The sequence below is a fragment of the Octopus bimaculoides genome, chromosome 2, assembly GCF_046866305.1.
Source record: "Octopus bimaculoides isolate indiv1 chromosome 2, ASM4686630v1, whole genome shotgun sequence".
NCBI classification, from domain to species: domain Eukaryota; kingdom Metazoa; phylum Mollusca; class Cephalopoda; order Octopoda; family Octopodidae; genus Octopus; species Octopus bimaculoides.
The window spans coordinates 61334061-61355387 of record NC_142929.1 but is presented as its reverse complement, the minus strand read 5'-3'; the positions used below and the strand labels follow the sequence as shown (position 1 = coordinate 61355387).

The 21327-nt window shown below is 36.9% G+C and overlaps 1 long non-coding RNA gene across 1 annotated transcript; it reads right to left on the bottom strand.

Annotated features, from left to right (window-relative positions):
• Positions 1-1940: 1940 nt before the first annotated feature.
• Positions 1941-17664, bottom strand: LOC149137086 (uncharacterized). Its single transcript, XR_016239198.1, has 4 exons — positions 15114-17664; positions 14714-14987; positions 4725-4814; positions 1941-2201 (listed from the first exon to the last, which is right to left on the bottom strand). It is a non-coding gene; the product is annotated as an uncharacterized LOC149137086 (long non-coding RNA).
• Between the last annotated feature and the right edge of the window lie 3663 nt (positions 17665-21327).

The window sequence follows — 21327 nt, the reverse complement described above, 5'->3', positions numbered from 1 at the left end:
GTTAAACGATGATGATGATTCAAATGATCTTGGTCTAAAAGAACTGGAGGATGAAATGTTGGGATAAATGAAATGTATTCACTATCAGAATCATTCTCAAGTGCATTCACATATTTAATTCATTTAATTCAAATTATAATTTCAGAGTAGTCTCTCTTGAATTTTAAAGCAGAAGTAGTCATATAGACAGTGATTGCTTTTTCCTTACTACTAGAGGTTAAATAAATTAAAATTTCTTGGTTTAATTCAGTGGTTCTCAACTGATTTTTATTTATGGAAGCCTCTGGCTCCTATTTTATTTAGATGGGCCTCCACAGCCATTTGATGTATATAAAAAAAAAATCCTACTGTAGTTTTATTATTAAATATTATTAGGAATTGTATACAAAAATTTTGTATATGTCATCTCGTTCATTGGACACTAAACTCGGCTTGCGAAGACCTGTTGGGGCAAGCAAAAGCAAAATCATGATGGCACCTGTGCCCAGCGTTGCCTTCCTGGCACGTGTAAAGACATTAGAGCAAGATCATTGCCAGTGCCGCTGGACTGGCTCCTGTGCAGGTGGCATGTAAAATACACCATTTTGAGCGTGGCCATTGCCAGTACCACCTGACTGGCCTTCATGCCGGTGGCACGTAAAAGCACCCACTAAACTCTCAGAGTGGTTGGCATTAGGAACAGCATCCAGCTGTAGAAACTCTGCAAAACCAGATTGGAGCCTGGTGTAGCCATCTGGTTCACCAGTCCTCAGTCAAATCGTTCAGCCCATGCGAGCATGGAAAGTGAACGTTAAACGATGATGGTGATGATGTAGAAGTTAAACAATTTATTGCAGAGAAATTTTAACAACAAAACCTTATATGAACCCACAAGAGCCATGTGGATCACGGTTGAGAACCACTGGTCTAATACAATCAAATATGTTAGCATCAACATTGATATTAAAATTCCATGTTGTAGGCATCCTTATGTGTTTCTTCCCGGTTATTGTATTTAATTATAGCTGAGCCAATCTTTCATCTTTCTTTTACGTGTTTCATTCATTAGACTGCAACCATGCTGGGGAACTATCTTGGAAAGTCTTTGATGTCAAACAAGTGAACCCATCTACTTAGTTTTTAGAGTCTGGTAGCTTACTTGATCAGTTTCATTTGCTGAACAACTAAGTTACAAGGATGTAAACAAACCAGTATCAGTTGTCAAGCAGTAGGGGACAGCCATAAACACAAAGACACACACACAAAGACATGCATGCGCGTGCACACACACATGTATATATATATATATATATATATATATATATATATATATATATATATATATATATATGGCAGATGAAAAATGGAAGATGAAATATATGAAAATTTATTATTGAAAATGACAATTGTTTCGACACATCTAGCATCAATCCTTCATGGGTGGGACACTCAATAACTGGTTCAGGAACATCCAGTGGTGCAAACGTATCTCGTCAGGAGATAAATAGATCCAACTTGTTAAGACAACAGTTCTGCAATGTAACTTATTGTTTTGTTGAAAGAAAAGTAGCCAGTCAGAGGAAATATCATCATTTATATAGAAGATCAAAAATAAAATCACAGATGAAAAAAAAAGGAGAAAAAGGAACATGCAATACAGTGAGAAAAATATTAAAAATAACCATTAACAAATATGGATGTATAAACGCCCTTGGGTAAGCTGCATGGTGCGAGTACACTCGCTCATACAAGCATCCATGAAAATGTGAGCATACACACATGTGAGGTTTTGTGCGCTCATGATCATGAAATGAGTTAACTATCTACTTGGTGTTTGTAAGAATGGGGAGAATGGTGTTTGTAAGTAGTTAACTATCTACTTGATGTTTGTAAGAATTGTGTGTGCATGTATTTAAATACACACAAGTAAGCACAAAAATGCAAAACAAGGGAGAAAAAATTGTACTCCAAAACCAAAGGCTGAATAATATACCTTTTATTAAAGCTGAAAAATCTTCACAAACTCTTACTCAGAGTTTCACACTACTGTTTGTCTGACAGTTGTATGATGGGCTTCTTTTAGTCTTTGTCTACCAAATCAAAGCACAAGACTGGTTGGTCTGAGGCTATAGTAGAAGGTGCTCAAGGTGTCATATGGTGGGATTGAACTTGAAATCATGAGGCTGGGAAGCAAATCTTTTAGCATAGAGCCATACCTGCATCTATAATAAAGCAGAATTATTTAGTGAAAAAACAGTATAGTTTAAAAGAATTTGTATTTTGATTATAGTATCCTTGCTATCTGATATTTCACCTTCAATCTATTTTTAAAAATCTTTTGACAATTTGTCACCAGAAGTAAAGTTATTGGAAGTCTGTTAAGGAAAGATTTGACTGAGCAAGAAATTTAATGGAAGTTTAATATATCTTCTCACAAAAGCATTCAATAAATTGGTTTTAAATTTAAGTGATACATGTAATAGATGCATTTAGTCTAGTTATAGACAGATATAGATAGATAGATAGATAGATAGATAGATAGAGAGGGAGAAAGAGGGAGAGAGAGAAAGAGGGAGAGAGAGAAAGAGGGAGAGAGAGAAAGAGGGAGAGAGAGAAAGAGGGAGAGAGAGACAGGGAGAGTTGATGTGAGAATATTTTCTATTTATCTTTCTCTCCCTTTTTCTGTCTATCTATCTATCTGTCTATCTATCTATCTGTCTATCTATCTATCTATCTATCTGTCTATCTATCTATCTATCTGTCTGCCTGCTTGTCTGTCTGTCTGTTTGTCTTTGTGTGTCCCTCTTATCTATCTATCTATCTATCTATCTATCTATCTATCTATCTATCTATCTACCTACCTATCTATCTATCTCTTTCACACATACAGACAGGCATTCATACACACACATACACACTCACTAAAGCCGATATATTTCATTTTTTACCTTTATTAACCGTGTTATTTTTCTCCTGTCTGTGAGATAAATAGTGAGCAAGGAAGGGGGGATGGAGAAAGAGAGTAAGGAAGAGATAGAGAGAGAGAACGCAATTGTTTCAAAAGCAGCAACTTATCTAATAAGCTGATGTCAGTACAATGAATTTTGGATAGAATATAATATATCTTCTCCACCTTAATGATGACTCTAGGTTTGGCTGAGGAAATCTTTGATTAGTTTTTAGTACAGCTGGGTCTTTCTGGTCATTTATTGCCATTACTGATTGATCTAAAAAGGAAATTAAACTTTTCCAAAACAAACGTTTTTTTTCCTTCCTTTTATTTTCTTTTTTATTTTATTTATCTATTTATTTATTTTTGTATGAATTGTTCCTGCAAGTTATTTCACTTCAACCAGGAATATAAACATTCTGGGTAATATTGTAAAAAGTGATAAATTATCTCATAGATTCTCCTTAAATCCATTCAAATAAATAAGCAAAGTAACATTTAACCTATATTTATTTATTTTCATTGATACTATTTTTCTGTTTTTAAATACTTACATGGTGGCTACAAACTAAGATGGCCTTTAATAGAAAAATAAATAAAAATAAAAGCTTTGAGAACCAATAAGTTTAATGCTTATGGGCAAGAAACCCAATCATCCTCTCATTTGCTGTTGTTTATATTTTCCCTTCAATTTGGTTTTTTGTTTCTGACAGAATGATAAAGACACTGAAACCAAAGTAATTGAAGAAAGTAAGCTCATGTTGACATATCAGTGAATGGAGGTAATCTTAAGTTGGATCTTATAGTTAAGTAGTTTGAACTTAGAGCATTCAATATTATTTATAGATTACATTTGTTTAATATCAGATCTGAAACATAATAACATCTATTTCTATTTCTACAAAGCATTATTACAGTCATTTGTGACAATTTTATTTTAAAAATATCTAAAAATGTGTTTCTATATAATACATTTTATGTAGATATATTATTGCTATTCATTGCATAAATTCTCTTATCCATTTAATATCACTAAATAAGCTATGTGAGTATGTTTAAGTTTCTTTGTGTCATTGCTGAAAATGTTAAAATGGATAACAGCTAATCTTTCTAAAGCTTAGAGGCTAAAAAGACATAAAACAGAATTTAAGGAAAGCAATGGTCTATGTCAGCTATAAACAAACAAACAAACTAACTGAATAACTAACTAACAAACAAGCAATTAAATAAATAAATAAATAAGATAAAAAGCTCCCCAAAAATATTTGATGAAATTCATAAAATGGGGTATTCATTTCCTTAACAAAGTGCTCTGCTTAAAATGCCCTCTAATAATTGCTTTAAAAATATTATTTGTCAAAGCTCCTAACATTCAAATGTGAGTGCAGATATGGTGGGATCATAAAGCAATGATATTGTAGTTTTTACACTGAGTTTGGTATTTGGCAATTGAAAGTGTTTGATGCTGCTGTTCTCATATGTAATGCTTCCTGAGGGGCATCTTCATCCAGGATATTAGACAATCAAAACGTCCAAGTGTTGTTTCAATCTGTTAATGTCCACTCTAAATCCTTTAGGCTTTGTGAAATGATAAATAATAGAGAGGTATAGTCCGTTTGAATATAAGGTCAAGAAAACTAGGTGGACATGAATGGTTTGTGAACCATACTAAACATGTACAGAATTAGCTTCAGAAAGGTGAAAGCTGGTAATGAGTCTGGCAATAAATTATCATGCAGCAATAAATTATCATGCAGGAAAATGTCTATTAAGGCTCAATTCTGGGCCTTCTTACCTCCTGTTTATTATAATTCTTTAGAAGAGTTTAAGAATGATTGTTCATGGGAACTCTTGTTTGCTGAAGTCCTAGTCTTCATTGCTGAATCTGTAGAATATTTAGAAAGAAATTCCAGATATGGAAACAAAACTTGGAATTGAGAGGCCTCAATGTAGATACAGTAAATAGGAAACAAGTTAAGACTGTTACAATCAGGGAAATGGATGTACTTGATAGGCAGAAAATGAGTTGATAGATATTTTATATGGTATATCCAATGCAAGGTATAGATGAATAAGTGATGCAGTGAAATTATAGCCTGGCTAAAGACTAAAACAGATTCTGTATATGGTGAATGCACAGCTATAATTATTGATATAAGTATACATGAATATATTTTTTCACATGGGTAGAAGATTCCATAGGAATAGGCAATAGCTTCTGTTACCTAGATGCCATTACCGGTAATAGAGGTGGTAGTTTGAAGGTATTGCAGCCAAAGCAAGAATGAAATGGAAAAAGTTTAGGAAGCTGTAACTTCTGCTGTCAACAAACAGTTCTGCTCTCAGAATGAAGGGCAAATTACATAATGCTGTGAGGTATTGAGCTTTGAATGCAAAAGACTTGCAAAGGCTGGAAAGATATATTGTGTGCTTGCTCAAATGTATGTGTATTATTAGTAAGCATGAATGCTGGAGCACAAATGGAGAAAAAAGTTAGATACATAATGAAAAGCTTCTCCAATCTTGTGGTTTTTTAATATATACTAAGAGTGAATTTGTGGTTTGGTGTGATAGGCATAGTGTTTTCTTATATTATGTTTTTTTTTAAAGCTAAACAAAGTTATTTTATAGTTCATGGTTAGCATATAGAGTTGTTGTGAATGTGAATAAAAATCCAATCAATTAGATTTTCTGACTCCATCACAATTAACATTACTGGTATAATCCAGCAACTTAACAATAAGAAACTTAGTGATCCAGCTATACCCATCACTGAAATAGACAATGATAGGAATTATATAACTGGAAGTGAGAACTATTATAAGCTACATCCCCTGGATGACCACCCTAATAAATACCAATCCTAACGCTGCGGCAGATAATGCATATAACACCAAGTTAATCCCTAGATAATCATAACTCTGCAAACTCCACTTTAGCATTTTCTAGAATCCTATGTCGCTGTAAACGTCCCCTCCTTTCCCTTAGATAATAGATGCTTTACAAAAAATATTGTATATAAGTGTATGGTATTCACGTACAAGGTCAGAGTTTGTAAGCACTATTCTAGCTTTAAATCTTAAGTGAGAACTAACAGCACTTCTTTATCTCGGCTCATTCATAACTTAAAACAAAACTCAGTTTGGATCATTTCTGTTTGGTTGCTACTTTTCAGTTTCTTCAATTTTTGTTCCAATTGATTTCATATTTGATGTAATGGTGAAGTTTTGTAAAGTAATCATTGACATAAAATTCATTTCTGCCATAAATGGATAAAGAATTAATAGCTTTTAAAATTTGCAAATTTGGGGTAATCTTAGCCAATCAAAAGCCACGGACATATAGGTATCTGCTTCCATAGTAACAAGCAAAGCTGTTACCAAGCTTCTTACCATGTGTTCTTTTTGTTGCTTATTAAATGCTTAAAACACATGCAGTATGACATGTGCTAAAAATAACAGCTAAATAGGCTTTAAATCACACATGAAAACTTTCTTTTTTTTCTGGGTTTTTTATTATCATTTGAATTCCCATGTATTGAATATAGATTTGCAAAAATTTTCAGAAAATTCCGAAAAATTAAAAAGTTATGATGGGTTATATGATGTGCATAAAGCTGGATTCCACCAATATTTCATTTGTTTACAGTTGACAGCACTTGCTGTCACATACAAGATGACAGCTTCCAAATCTTGTTTTCTGACTGGGTAAAAATTATCCAGCTTTAAACCTCTGTAACTTTTAGTAAGAATTTTTCTGGAAAAAGTAAAGATTCAATGTGGAAAATTACATATATGCACCAAATTTTAAAATTTTCACTAAACTTTAGAATTTTCATAGGTCCAGCCAAACAGAAGAGATCCCTTGGTTCTATACAATTTAAAATGCCAATGCAAAGCTGTATAACAGTTATGACAACAAATGAAGTCTTATCTCTGCATCACAGAAGTCTTATCTCTTATGCAATGCAGCGATTGCCTGAATGAACAGAGCAACTTAATTCTTAATTGCAAACACAAGTTATATAACACATTCTTAAGGTGCAAATATTAGCACTCTCCCCAATTATTCCCTAATTATTCCTCTCACCTCCACTTGAAGCTTGTCTATGTATTTGTAACATACACCTTCCTCTCTGCACATAAAAATATACAGGTGCATGTGCATGCATGCATACCTATAGGATACTATAGGTGCACAGAGAACGTACACACGTGCACACAAATATGTGAATATATAGTTTTACTATTAAGCAGTAAGCCACCAATTTACTTATGATTGCTATGTTCCTCTAATGACTGGTAACTTTATCACCCATCTCCTCTTTCTTCCCTTGTCTTCTTTCCTAGCAAATCCACCTTACTCCCACTTCTAAATATTTGACCTCTTCTCTTCTTTTTCTTCTCATTCTTGACCATTTCACTTCTAGAAATTCTTTTCTTTTCTTTAGATTCAGTATAAATGTCTATGCATGGGTGCTATAATATATTTATTCACTGTTGACATAGCAAATTAACCCCAGTCAGTATCTATCCATCCAGCTGACCTAAATTCCCCCTCTACCCCCACTCCTTTTCTTTATTCTTAACAACTTTAGACAATTACCCACTCCCATGTTTTTGACCTCTTTTATTTTTCTATTACTGACCATTTTATTTCTTCATACATGTTTTTCTATTTTGTTTTTACACTCCATTCTCCTGGCTTCATCATTCATTTAAAATTATATTTCCAGCAAGTTAACTTGAGATTCCTTAATGACAATGTTGTTGTTGTTGGCACTCCCGTCAACAGAACAGCCTGCTCATGATATTAACGGGCAAGTGGCTGAACACTCCACAGATACGTGTACCTTTAATGTTGTTCTCGGGATATTCAGCGTGACACAGTGTGACAAGGCTGGCCCTTTGAATTACAGGCACAACAGAAACAGGAAGTAAGAGTGAGAGAAAGTTGTGGTGAAAGAGTACAGCAGGGTTTGCCATCATCCCCTGCCGGAGCCTCGAGAAGCTTTAGGTGTTTTCGCTCAATAAGCACTCACAGCGCCCGGTCTGGGAATCGAAACCGTGATTCTATGACCGCAAGTCCACTGCCCTAACCACTGGGCCATTGCGCCTCCACAATGACAATGTAACTTTCATTTAACTAAGATATCTTCAACTTGATGAGTAGCTTGTGGAGTACCCCTCATTGAGTAATTATTACTTCTGAGGTTCTGCTAGCTAGGAAACATATGTAACCTGGATTTTACCTGCTCCATTCCCTTAATTTGGATTATATGCACACACACACATATACATATGTGTATGTATATGTACACATCTTATAAATACATGTATATAAATACACATACACACACACACACACACATATATATATGCACACACACACACACACACACACACACACATTCATACATGTATGTATATATATGTGTATTATGTATATAAAATATACATACATACATATGCATATTCCTACTTATGTCTATTTTTCAATGGAAGAAATTGCTTTGGTCATACAAGTACTGAATTGTCTTTAGTTGTTCTAATGTTATTTCCTCTTCCTTTCAACATCTACATGGTAATCCAGGAATTGCTATATGGTTGTCAACCAAATAGGAAAAACTGCCATATTTTCTATCTTAGATATAGCGGAGCTCATACCTGATGCTGATGTAGTCCTAGTTACACTGTATTTGAAAAGAAAAAAACACTGCTGGAAGCTGGAATGCCATTGATCATAATCCTCATAATCATGTTCTGTCAAGGTTAGCCAAGAGCTAAACAGCAACAGCAACAAAAGTTACAGAAAGAGATGGCACCAATAATGGTTAGATTTTCAAAAAAGAAACAAAAAAAAGAAAGGAATTTAACCAAGTATATATATGTGTGTGGGTGTTTGTGTGTCTGTGTTTGTCCCCCCAACCTCGCTTGACAACCAATGCTGGTGTGTTTACGTCCCTGTAACTTAGCGGTTCGGCAAAAGAGACCGATAGAATAAGTACTAGGCTTACAAAGAATAAGTCCTGGGATCGATTTACTGGACTAAAGGCAGTGCTCCAGCATGGTTGCAGTCAAATGACTGAAACAAGTAAAAGAGTAAAGAGTAAGTAATTCGTAAGGAGTAACCTTACATTAAGGAATGGAATGTATAATTCCTTGTAATTCAGACTGCCTAATGGTCCCAGCAGACAAAATGGAAAAGGTATTGCCCTGGACGATGGTCAATGAAATGCATTGGAACAGCCACTCTGACTCATGGGACTTGTGCTTACAAATAACCATCTCCACTCCAATAGTGGTGAGCAAGGATATGGTCTGGGGTTGAAAATGTCAGAGGTCTCCACTGTCTCAGGCTTGACCAGAAACCTGTCAGAGAGTCACTTACACTTTGATAGTTTGCTTTTCTTAGCCTGACAAGCAGTGGAGCCTCGGCTGGTAGCCAAACACACCAAGTTGCTACTGGTTAGGGTTAGGGTTAGGGTTACTACTGTTGTGTCACAGAAAGTGTACTGAACAGGGTTTCTCCATTAGTTTGTTGAAGGTTGTATTTTGTCTAAGAGCTTTGAGTAATTGTCCATATTATTCCATTCAAGGGGGTGAGCTGGCAGAATCATTAGTACATCAGACAAAATGCTTAGTAGCATTTCATCCAGCTCCTTACATTCTGAGTTCAAATTCTACTGGGGTCAGCTTTGCCCTTCATCCTTTTAAGGTCAATAAAATATGTACCATTTGAGCTCTGAGGCCGAAGTAATCGACATAATCCTCCCCTAGAATTGCTGACCATGTACCAAAATTTGAAACTATTATTTCATTGTCACTTGTAGAAATAATGTTTTTTTTTAAATAACAGTTGAGGTCATTATATCATAACACCACAATAGTTATATATTAGAACAAAAAAATAATTATACTGTTTTAGAAATTATAAGCTTTTGTATATTTATTTTGCATTCTTTTCCATTGTAATAAACTGGCATTATTTGATGAAATAGCTTAATATGTTTTTAAGCAGCAGTATTTAAAATAAAAGAAATGATCAAAACCGTATTGAATGGATTCCAATAACAGGAGGCGTGGCTGCTAAAATTTGGCTAACATTTACCAGATGTCAGTAATCAGGATTGAAAAAAAAAAAATACTCCCCCATCCCTTTCCCCACCAATCCACCAAATATATATATATATTTAATTTGCAACTTGGGCAATACCCAAAAAGTCAACTGGTAAAAATTATATAAAGTGAAACAATCAAGGGGTCAAGCAAGTCCACCGTATAGGTGAAGTAATTGGGAGAGGTATCTTGGAAAAGTCTGTAAATCATTATTTAATCAATATATGCATATGTGCTTACTTGAAATATATCAATAAGCTGTAATGGCTTTTATTGCTAATTTTGATGATTCGAGAGAGGTGGATTGGCAGAATATGTTGAGTGTCAGACAAAAGGCATTGTAGTATTTAGTTATGTCCCTTTATATTCTGAATCTGAATCCTTTCAGGATCAATTTTGCCTTTTATCATCTGGGTTCGATAATTTAAGTATAGTCAATTACTGGAGTCAATATAATTGACTGTAACAGCCTACTAAATTGTGTGGCTTTGTATCTTTGATAGAAATCGATTATTGAAGGAGGAGAATGAAATGGTATGTATATTTACATAAATATATGGCTTACCTTCAACAAGTAACTTAAATATATAGGATATATAGCCCACTGAAGAAGTAATGATTTGTGCCATGAAAGAATAAACTCTGGTGTCAGTTATATTTCTGTGTTATATAAAGATCATCACAAACTATGGCACCTAGAGAGTCCTAAATGTTTAACCCTTTAGCATTCAGATCGCTTTATTAAATGTAATTCTTATTTATTCACATTGTTTTGAATTAATCACGTATTATCTTGTGGGTTTAAGATTTTGATGACATGATTGTTTATTTTTAGAGTAACATTATGGGTATGAAAGGCTTGATCTGGCTGGTTTGACTATAAAACAGTATTTGGGTTGGATATGGCCTGTTTAAGCACTAAAGTATTAAAGTGTTTCCAAGTCCTTAATATTGTGAGTACCTAGATGGGCATCATTATATTTATAGATTAATTGCTGGTAGGGACACCATATTTCGTTTTCCTGCCATAAACTACTATTAAGTATATTAAAGGTTTATAAGTTAATATTGTGTCCTCCGCTTCTCTACAGATTCTCTACAGAATTTAAAGATAGCGCTGAAAGTTATAATGCTTTGTATAGGAATATGTCTATTATTGTCATCAGAGATATGACCTGCTAATGACCTATTTGCTACTAGCTTCTGATAATCTAGAAATACCACTCTAGGCCTTTCACAATTGCAGAGATTATAATCCCACTCATAGTGACATAAATGAGTATCTTGCATACAATAATTGGGTCTTACTACCTCTCATCTATATCTATACCATGCAGCCACACAAACTAATATATGACCTGATGGCACCCTGTAGTAAGTTACTGAAATGTCACACCCTATAGAACACTGACTAACTGGTGCGAACATCCTGTCTGCTCTACCACGTGGAGCATGCAATGAAAAAACTATCACTGGTTTGCTGAAGCATCCATGTGATCTTCACTGTCCAATGGAGGTTTAAATATTTTCACCTAACTAACAATTTTATATAATTTGTACAGACACAACATACATACTGTATACAAATACATACACACATATGCATAGATATGTGATTTTATACTGACTCATTTTATCTTCTTCCTCTGGAAGTTTTTATCCCACTTTTTCTTTATTATGATAAAAAAAAAATGAGTATTCAGTACATGGGTTCAACAAGTAGGACAGTAGGTGTAATGGCAAGTAGGGAGATGTAAACATCAAATGTGTCTATGTTTGAAAGGGACATATATTTCAGAGAAATCACAAATAAATGAAGTACTATTAGAAAAGAAAAGATGATCAGTCTTCAGAAAACACAGTTGCTCAAAGACCTAGCAGACAGTATCCTTCATGGCATCCTATATGTAGATAGAACAGTGTGTTGTTATTAAAGTTACTGTTCAGTCTCAGGTCAGCCCTTCATGAACAAATCTATGATTAAAGCATTCCAATATTGACCACCCTGTCCTTTTGTATATCAAAAATTGCTGCAGAAGCCAGTGTGTCCTTTCTCCTTATTTTAAAATGTTAAGATGTGTGGTATGAGAGATTTGTCTGCTATTTCTAGTTAGTGAAGCAATTACAAAGAACACTGATTCTCAATCAAAGACCTTTTCATTTAAATGAATTTTCCAACAGATCCCAGGTTTTTTAAAGTCTGCCTACTCAACAAACCATTTTTATTTACTAACAACAAACTCTGTTACTTCTCATTTGAAAAATGTACATAACTGAGTAGTTATACATATTACACTGCAGCCTTTTGAAATTATGAACCCAGCACAAAGATATTTTGTACCACTTATCTGGAACCCCCCAGGGATACACACAAATCCCAGGTCAGAAACAACTGATACAGAGGTTCCATTGTTAGTTCAAAGAAGGTAAGTTTATACTTAGTATAAGATTATCAATGTATAAGAGATGAAAAGTAGTTTGTGCATGAGTTAACAAGACTATATAAGGTATAAGTAAAACATAGAATTAAAACAATATTTGGTGTAAACCCAAACACTAAGAAAGATGCAAGACCATGTTCTTCATTTCATTTATGTAAATCCTGATCTAGGTTGATGTCTCTCTAATACCTTATGAAATTATGTATACGCAATAGATGAAAGAAGAAAAGTGGCCACTAAATTTATCTAATGTTATTAGTATAAGAAAAGATTATTGTCATCAAAAAATTGCACTGAAAAATGGATGATTAGAAAGACACACAAGAACAGTGTATCAATAAATCAATAACCAGTGATGACTTGGCACCAAATATTATCACAGAACACTCTCGCATCACTTTTATATGTGTATATATATATATATATATATATTGAATGGAAAATAAAGGAATTCTCAAACACAAGATCTGTGAAGACAACTTAGAAAATCAGGTAAATGCCCTTTAAAGATGGAAAAAAGGGGTTAGCAGGCCTCTGCTGGCCACTTTTTCCCATCTTCTAAAGAAAATTTTGCTCCATTTTTTAAGGTGTCTTCACAGCTTTCCTATGTTCACAAATTCCTTTCTTTTCTGTAGAATACCAATACATGCAGCACTTATAAGTTTGTTTACAATATATATATATATATATATATATATATATATATATATATATATATGAGTATGACATAGATGCCCTCCTCCCCCTCCCCCTATCAGCCAAGAGGCCCTTGTCTTGCAAAATCACAGGTGCTAGTGCCGCATAAAGTGCACCCTTGCCAGTGCCACATAAAAAGCACCTGTGTCAGTGCCATATATGTAGCACCTGTGCTGGTGCCACATGTATAGCACCCATGCTGGTGCTACATAGAAGATGTCCATTCCATTCTGTAAAGTGACTGACATTAGAAAAGTATCCTGCCATAGAAACCAAGCCAAAACAGTCAAGTGAAGTCTGGTGCAGCTCTCAGGCTGGCTAGTTCCTGTCAAACCATCCAACTTACGCCAGCATAGAAAATGGCTATTAAATGATGATGATGATGATATGTATCATGTATGTAGGTACGTATGTATGTATGTATGTATGTATGTATGTATGTATGTATGTATGTATGTATGTATGTATGTACATATACATATACACCTAAAAAGAGAGAAAGAGAGGGAGAGATAAATAGACAGATAGATAGATACATTTAGGAAAGGACACTGAACACATTTTATAGAGTTTATATTATTTGTATTAGCAAGTTGATTCAGAATCAGAAAACTTGAAATTTCACAAAAATGGAAAAAAAAAGCACTTCTGGTCATTCAGATATCTGCTTGTGAGTAAGAAAGCTCTTTCACAACTTCAATGTAAGTTATATTGTCATTGGCTAGTGAGTAATAAAGAGTGTTCTCATTTGCTGGTTCAGATCACATCATAGAATTAATAGCTTCAACAGGTGTTGTCTGCTAAATATATAAATATACTTATGTATGTGTGTGTGTGTGTGTGTGTGTGTGTGTGTGTGTGTGTGTGTGTGTGTGTGTGTGTGTGTGTGTGTGTGTGTGTGATCTATACATAATATATATATGTAAATATATATATATATATATATATATATATACATATGTGGATACTAACTATTAACGCAAATAATGTTTTACTTTATTGTGTTTCATCTTTATTTTTCATCTTATTTTTCTTAATTATTCCGTCTTTGTCTATAAAGCTGCAATGAAATCCATCCCTCACTATTCCTGCCTAACAGCTTAAACACTGTCACTAATAGCATGCTGTATCAAAACTGAGTAAAACAGAGTTTATTTAATGAGATACCCCTTATAACATCACCTGAAGTGATGTGTCTGCATTGAGAGGTGCACCACAACCAGTTATACAATATCCCACCCACAAGGAATTGATGCAAGATGTGTAGAAACAATCATTGTGAGCAATAAAGTTTCTTGTATATTCCATTTCCATCTTTATCATTTGTTATATATATATATATATATATATATATATATATATATATATACATACATGCACACATACACACACACACACACATAGGAGTGGGCAAAAGTAGGAATGCAGTTGCTTAATATAAGTTTCATTTCTCTATTTCTTTTTTACCAAAGTGATTCATAAATTGAATAAGGGATTTGCGGGAGGCATCTAACTCATTGGAAGCTCACTTTTTGATTTCTGGAGACTTTGTGTGAATGCTTGAGTCTCAAGCATTTCATTTTCTTTAATGGTAATTTGACCAGTTGACCACTTTTCTGTGCATTGCAGATGAACCTTGTCTACTCAAATTTGTTATGTGTTCTGTAAACTGCTAATCTTGAAGGTGCAGGTCTTTGAAATTCTTCAGTCCATTTTTATCTAACCATTTCTGCATTCTCTGTTTTCCAGTACTGTTTAATGGCCCACTTTCATTTATCATTGGTCCAACTACATAATAAATATCTGAAATTAGGAATAATTATATTATTATAGAAAGAATTAATTAAAAAGGACGTAGACTCATAGAATAGAAAAGAAACAGAGAAATGAAAAGAACATTCCGCTCATATTAAGCAACTGTATACCTACCTTTGCCCACCCCTGTATAATTCTTACATCCATTTTTCAGTGTTGAGTCAGTTGCTACACAGTGCCTCTCCAGTTATTGTGGCCCTTCATCATCTCCTTTCTGAGGTTCAACATTTTAGGATCAATCCTCAACACTTCCTATCAATATCCTCTTCAGTCTTTTTCCACCAGTGACTCCTTCTGTTTCCATTATCTGACATTTTTATCTGGTTATCATTCTTCATGCACAACATATATCCAAACTTCATCATTTTCTTCTTTCTTATATACAACAGGGGAAGCTTCCGATACCTAGTTTTTATTTCCATTTATATTTTACTTTTTTTTTCTCTGAGCATACTTGTTTTCTTGTAACCATCTATACTAACATTACACATCTAGCAGAGCATGCTCCTCATCATTTCTTTCCATTTTTTGCATGTCCTCCATAGTCAGCACTCATTGTATTTCATACATAGGTATCATACTGCCAGCATTTCATTCATAGAGAGAAGCTCTTTATTGCCAACAGAAACAGTAGCTTCCTGAAATTTTCCCACCCAATCACCTCTATTTCTACTGCTGATTATATAAACATCTCTCAATAAATATATTTTTTAAGTGTATCCCTAAGGTTTTCTATAGAACTTAGAGTCAGCACTGGAAGTTATGATACGTCAATTTAAACAATGTGACCGAAGATAGAAAAATTGGTAAGGGGTGTATATGCATATTTCAAGAGTTATTGCTCTTTCATCAGCACCACATCCAACCCAGTAACCATCCACCAACACATTGCTTAAACAATCTTGCGTTCTTAACCACTACACCATATGGCGTAGTGGTTAAGAATGCAGGCTACTAACCCCAAGATTCCAAGTTCAATTCCAGGCAGTGACCTGAATAATAATAATAATAATAATAGTAATAATAATAATAATAATAATAATGATAATAATAATGATAATAATAATAATAATAATAATAATAATAACATCGAAAAATACCTTAGGAACGAGAACCCAGGTCTGAAATTTCCCCAAGACACCTGATGAAGGCTGGAGGGTATATCAGCTGGAACGTTGTGTTAATAACAAACAAGATGAAGACAAATATCTGTCAGATGTAAATAATGTAAATAATGTTTCTCTTTCATTTTAGCATGTAATACTGGAAGCACTATTAGTTAGGGATGACAATTGACCTTGACACTATGAGAATCGAAGAGTTTATAATATCTATTAGTTCTCCTCCTCTTCTTCCACCTCCTTTTTTCGTCGTCCTCCTCCCCCCGTCTCTCCTCCTTCATCGCTGATATTGCCACCTTTGTCTTAGAGGTGAAAGCTAAATTTGTTTTTTTTTAACCCATTCAGAAGTCACAGCTTAATTCAAAAGCAGATATGCTTTCAGTCACAATCTTCTAAGATTTTAAGTGAAAACATTTAACTTAAATAAGTGCAGGTACAATTTTGTGTGGTACATTACACAGAAACTTATAGCAAACTACCCCCACCTTACAACATGCCAGACACCCATTCAACCACCAGGGATCTAACCATTCATATAGACATTCAACCATCCCACCATCTATCCAACTGTCTATCGTTCAGTTCAATCATCTAAATAGCTTACCATCCATCCACTCATCCACCTATCCGTCCATCCATCAATCCACCCATCCATCCATCCATCCATCCATCCATCCATCCATCCATCCATCCATCAACTCATCCGTCCATCCATCCACCCACCCATCCACCCAATCACACAGACATCCATCCACCCACCCATCCATCCAAACCCACCCATCCATCCAAACCCACCCATCCATCCACCCACCCATCCATCCATCCACCCATCCATCAACTCATCCATTCATCCATCTACCCATCCATCCATCTACCCATCCCTTCATCCGTCCATCCATCCATCCATTCATCTATCCATCCATCCATCCATCTACCCATCCCTTCATCCATCCACCCAATCACACAGACATCCAACCACCCACTCATCCATCCATCTACCCATCCCTTCATCCATCCACCCATCCACCCATCCATCTACCCATCCATCCATCCACCCATCCACCCAATCACACAGACATCCAACCACCCACTCATCCATCCATCTACCCATCCCTTCATCCATCCACCCATCCACCCATCCATCTACCCATCCATCCATCCACCCATCCACCCAATCACACAGACATCCAACCACCCACTCATCCACCCATCCATCTACCCATCCATCCATCCACCCATCCACCCAATCACACAGACATCCAACCACCCACTCATCCATCCATCCATCCATCCATCCACCCATCCTGTCAGCCAGCTTATAGACAACCAGCCAGCTGTTATTTGCCCTTCTCATTAAAACATAATTTTGGTTGCGTATTCCTTTTGTTTCTCTCTAACTTTTCAGTTAGCATAACAAAGAATTTTCAGCAGTAATTATGGTGTTGTGTAAGACAGTCAGTGCAAGGAACTGAAAGAATAAAGGAAATAGTGTTGGTAGTTTTTGTTTCTGAATAAGATTAACAAAAAAAAAAAAATATATATATATATAAATGAGCAAAATAAAAATAAAAATAAAGTGTGAATGGTATCATACATTTCATTATCTTCTGTTACATATCAACATTAGTATGTGAATAAACAAATAAGACTCTGGCTAAAAATACTGACACTTTTCATTGTAGGTATATAAATATTTGAACTTGTGCTTCTATTTCTGTTTCTTCCCTACAATGTTTAACTTATTTGTTGTTGGTGTGGCTAGCTAATTTTAGAAATTCTTTTTTATGAGCTACTGAACGTCAATGCTCAGACTATCTTTAGTTACCTAGATTTTTACTAGCGGCACGAGATAATAGTCGGAATTCCATAGGTGCTGCCTATGTTCAATCCTGGGCATCTCTTACCAGAACAAAGTGTAAAACAAAGAGGTGACAAGAAGGGCAGCATGCATGGGAAGTTAGCAGGACATGGTGACTGAGTAGTGGATATGGTCTACTGGCCATGTGTTTTGATAATCACCAGAGAGACATGCTTCCATTGTGATGGTATGGACACTGGAAGAGGGAAAAGACCAAGAGGAAGACCAAGGAAGATGTAATGCAGTATGTTCCAGGATGACATGATAGGAGAAGGAGTTGGTCTAAGTGGAGCCAGGAGGAAGGTGAGCAATCAGGATGCCTGGAAAAGGCTTGCTGCCTGTTGTGCTGAGAGCACTGGAGGATCTAAGAGCCAGGAACTAGGAACATAAAATTTAATGTAAAAGATCGAAAGTATTTTGAAAACCATTTTGCTTTATGAAGAGCCAGTGAGGGAACTTCCATATGGTCATTTGATATGCTAGAATCTATAAGAAATAGCTGCTATCTCTTCCTCAAGTCACACTTCTCTTTTCTATCATCTTAAAAACTGGACACATGTTAGGTAATGGAATATCAAATTTTCCTAAAAAAGAAATAAAATGGCCATGGTTGGAATGCCTTTGATCATTAGGCTGCTTGATCAAAGCTGATCTGTGGCTAAACAACATCATCAGCAACAACAATGTATAGACAATTTGTAATTTTGTGTATCTGGTATATTAAAAATATAAAAACTAAAATTTTGGGGTTTCATGAGAAACTTTTATTTTTTGTCAAAAGATGGATTATTGAGAAATGAGATTTTGTGATATTCATTCTCTTCTGTTGAGCATTAAACATCTATCCATTCATCTATCTATCTATCTATCTATCTATCTATCTATCTATCTATCTGTCTCGGTTTTGTGAGTCGAGGAGCCGTAACGCTGCTGAAGAAAGATCCAAACAAGGGGAACGTCATAGATAACTTTAGGCCCATCACTCTGCTCAATGCAGACTTGAAAATTTTGGCCAAGGTGTTAGCCAAGCGGTTGGCGCTTGTCATCGAGAAACTGATCGGCAAGGCGCAAACGTGCGCGGTGCCGGGCAGGAGCATCCATGACAACCTCCATCTGATGCGCTACATCATAGAGAGGGTAGTTAAGGAACCTGGCATGGGTGGGGCCCTGATCAATTTAGATCAATCGAAAGCTTTCGATAGGGTAGACCATCAATACTTGGAGGCTGTCCTCATAGCAGCCGGCTTCGGTCCCATTTTCCGCGGCTGGATGGCTGCCTTGTACAGAGGCATCCGTTCGGTAGTTCGCGTCAATGGGCATCTATCAAGACCCTTCGACATTGCACGTTCGGTCCGTCAGGGATGCCCCCTCTCGTCGCTTCTGTACGTGTTGACTCTCGAGCCACTACTGCGGAAGCTGGCGACGCTGAGGGGCATCCCGCGAGAGTTGGGATGCGGGACGAGCGTGTCGGCATACGCGGACGACGTCACCGTCATAGTGTCTAGCCAAAAGCACATCGAGCTTGTCGGCGAGACACTGAGAGACTACGAAGCGGTAACGGGAGCGAAAATCAACCGGGATAAGTCAGTGGGCTTGCGGCTCGGCACCTGGAGAAGCAACCCCATGCCGTCAAGTAGCGCCTCCGTCGTGGGACGTTGGACTGACGGTCCGGTTGAGATGCTCGGGGTCTGGTTTGGTCCAGACCTCCAAACGGAGAAGAACTGGGACGAGATAACGAGAAGAGTGGCCACTCTAGCCCGGCAATGGGCCGAGAGGAAGCTTTCCCTGAAAGGTCGGGCGGAGGTGGCGAACACGTACATCGCGTCCGTCATCTACTACCGCCTGACCGTCGTTCCTTGTCCCGACCCAACCATCACCAAACTGGAGCGCATCCTCTTCCGCTTCTTGTGGAAAGGAAGCGTTCCGATGGTTAGGCGATCCGTTTGCTGCCAACACCCGTTAAAAGGAGGACTGGGCATGCCGTGGTTGATGATGCGCAGACACGCGCTGAGACTGCGACATCTCCGGCTCTACGTAGACAGCGGTGAACAGGTGTGGTCACCGTTTGTGCGGCGCGCTTTCCCGCAGCTCGTCTCCATGACCGAACTGCAGTCATGGATCAAGAAGAGGCCGAGGAAGGGCGAATGGCACCGCGAGTGTCGCGCTGCTCTTCGGCAACTCCAACAACCCGGGTCAACCTTGAGCGACTGCATCACAACTAACGCATTCTATAGTGGATTAGTGGAGGGAAGGTACGACGACGATCTCGGGGCGAACCTGGGCGTCGACGAGGAATACCTGACCCGCCTGTTTAAGACGACCTTCGGGCCGGGACCTATGGACAACTTCCAGAGATCCCTGGCCTGGCAGTGCTATCGAGAAGCACTACCCGTTCGGGATAAGCTCTACAGGCATGGCTCGAGAAACACGGGGCCGACCTGTCCGAGATGCCGGCAGAGCGACGAAACCGTTCTGCACGCACTCGTACAGTGTCCCACCATTTCCGAGCTGTGGGCTTACGTCGAACAACTGCTATCGCGTGTGGGACGAGTCGGTCTATCAGCCGAGTCTATCGTGAATATTGTCGCGCCTCCTTCCTTTAAACGGGAAGGAAGAGCTATTTTCATCGTACTTGTGGCTATGGCGAAAGAATGTGTATGGTGGACGCGTCTGAAAGGTCTAGAGACAAAGACTTTCCTCTCTGGGCAATCTCTCATCAACTTCTTCAAGTATCACCTGAAGAGGAAGTTGAGAGTAGAAAGGGAAGTCTTGTCTAGTGAATGCTTCAAAAAAAGATGGGTGAATGTAGCAAGGATGGCACGTGTGAACGACGGAGCCATCTTGAGCATAACCCTATGAACAGAAAAAAAAAAATAAAACAAAAAGGCAAAAGAGAGTCACTTACTGTTATAGTTTCTTCAATGAGAATATTGACCAAGGTTACCGTGGTCTTTTCCGTAGGCTTTTCCTTCCACGGCTAAACCTAAACTGTCCTCCCCTCTTTTTACACGAGAACATTACTGTGTGATACACGATCCCTATTGATCGGCCTTTCCTTTTCTTTTTTTTCGATCCCTTTTGATCGAACTGCCCCTTTTTCCCTTCCTACGATCCCTTTTGATCGACACCACCAATTTTTTTTTTTTTTTTTTTTTTTTTTTCCTTCCTTCCCCCTCCCAAAAAGAAAAGCTCTACATTGTATTTGTCCCATCTTCGTTGAGCCCTGTGTGGCTAATAAAAGAAATGTATCTATCTATCTGTCTGTCTGTCTGTCTGTCTGTCTGTCTGTCTGTCTGTCTGTCTGTCTGCCTACCTGCCTGCCTACCTGACCGTCTGTCTGTCTTTCTAT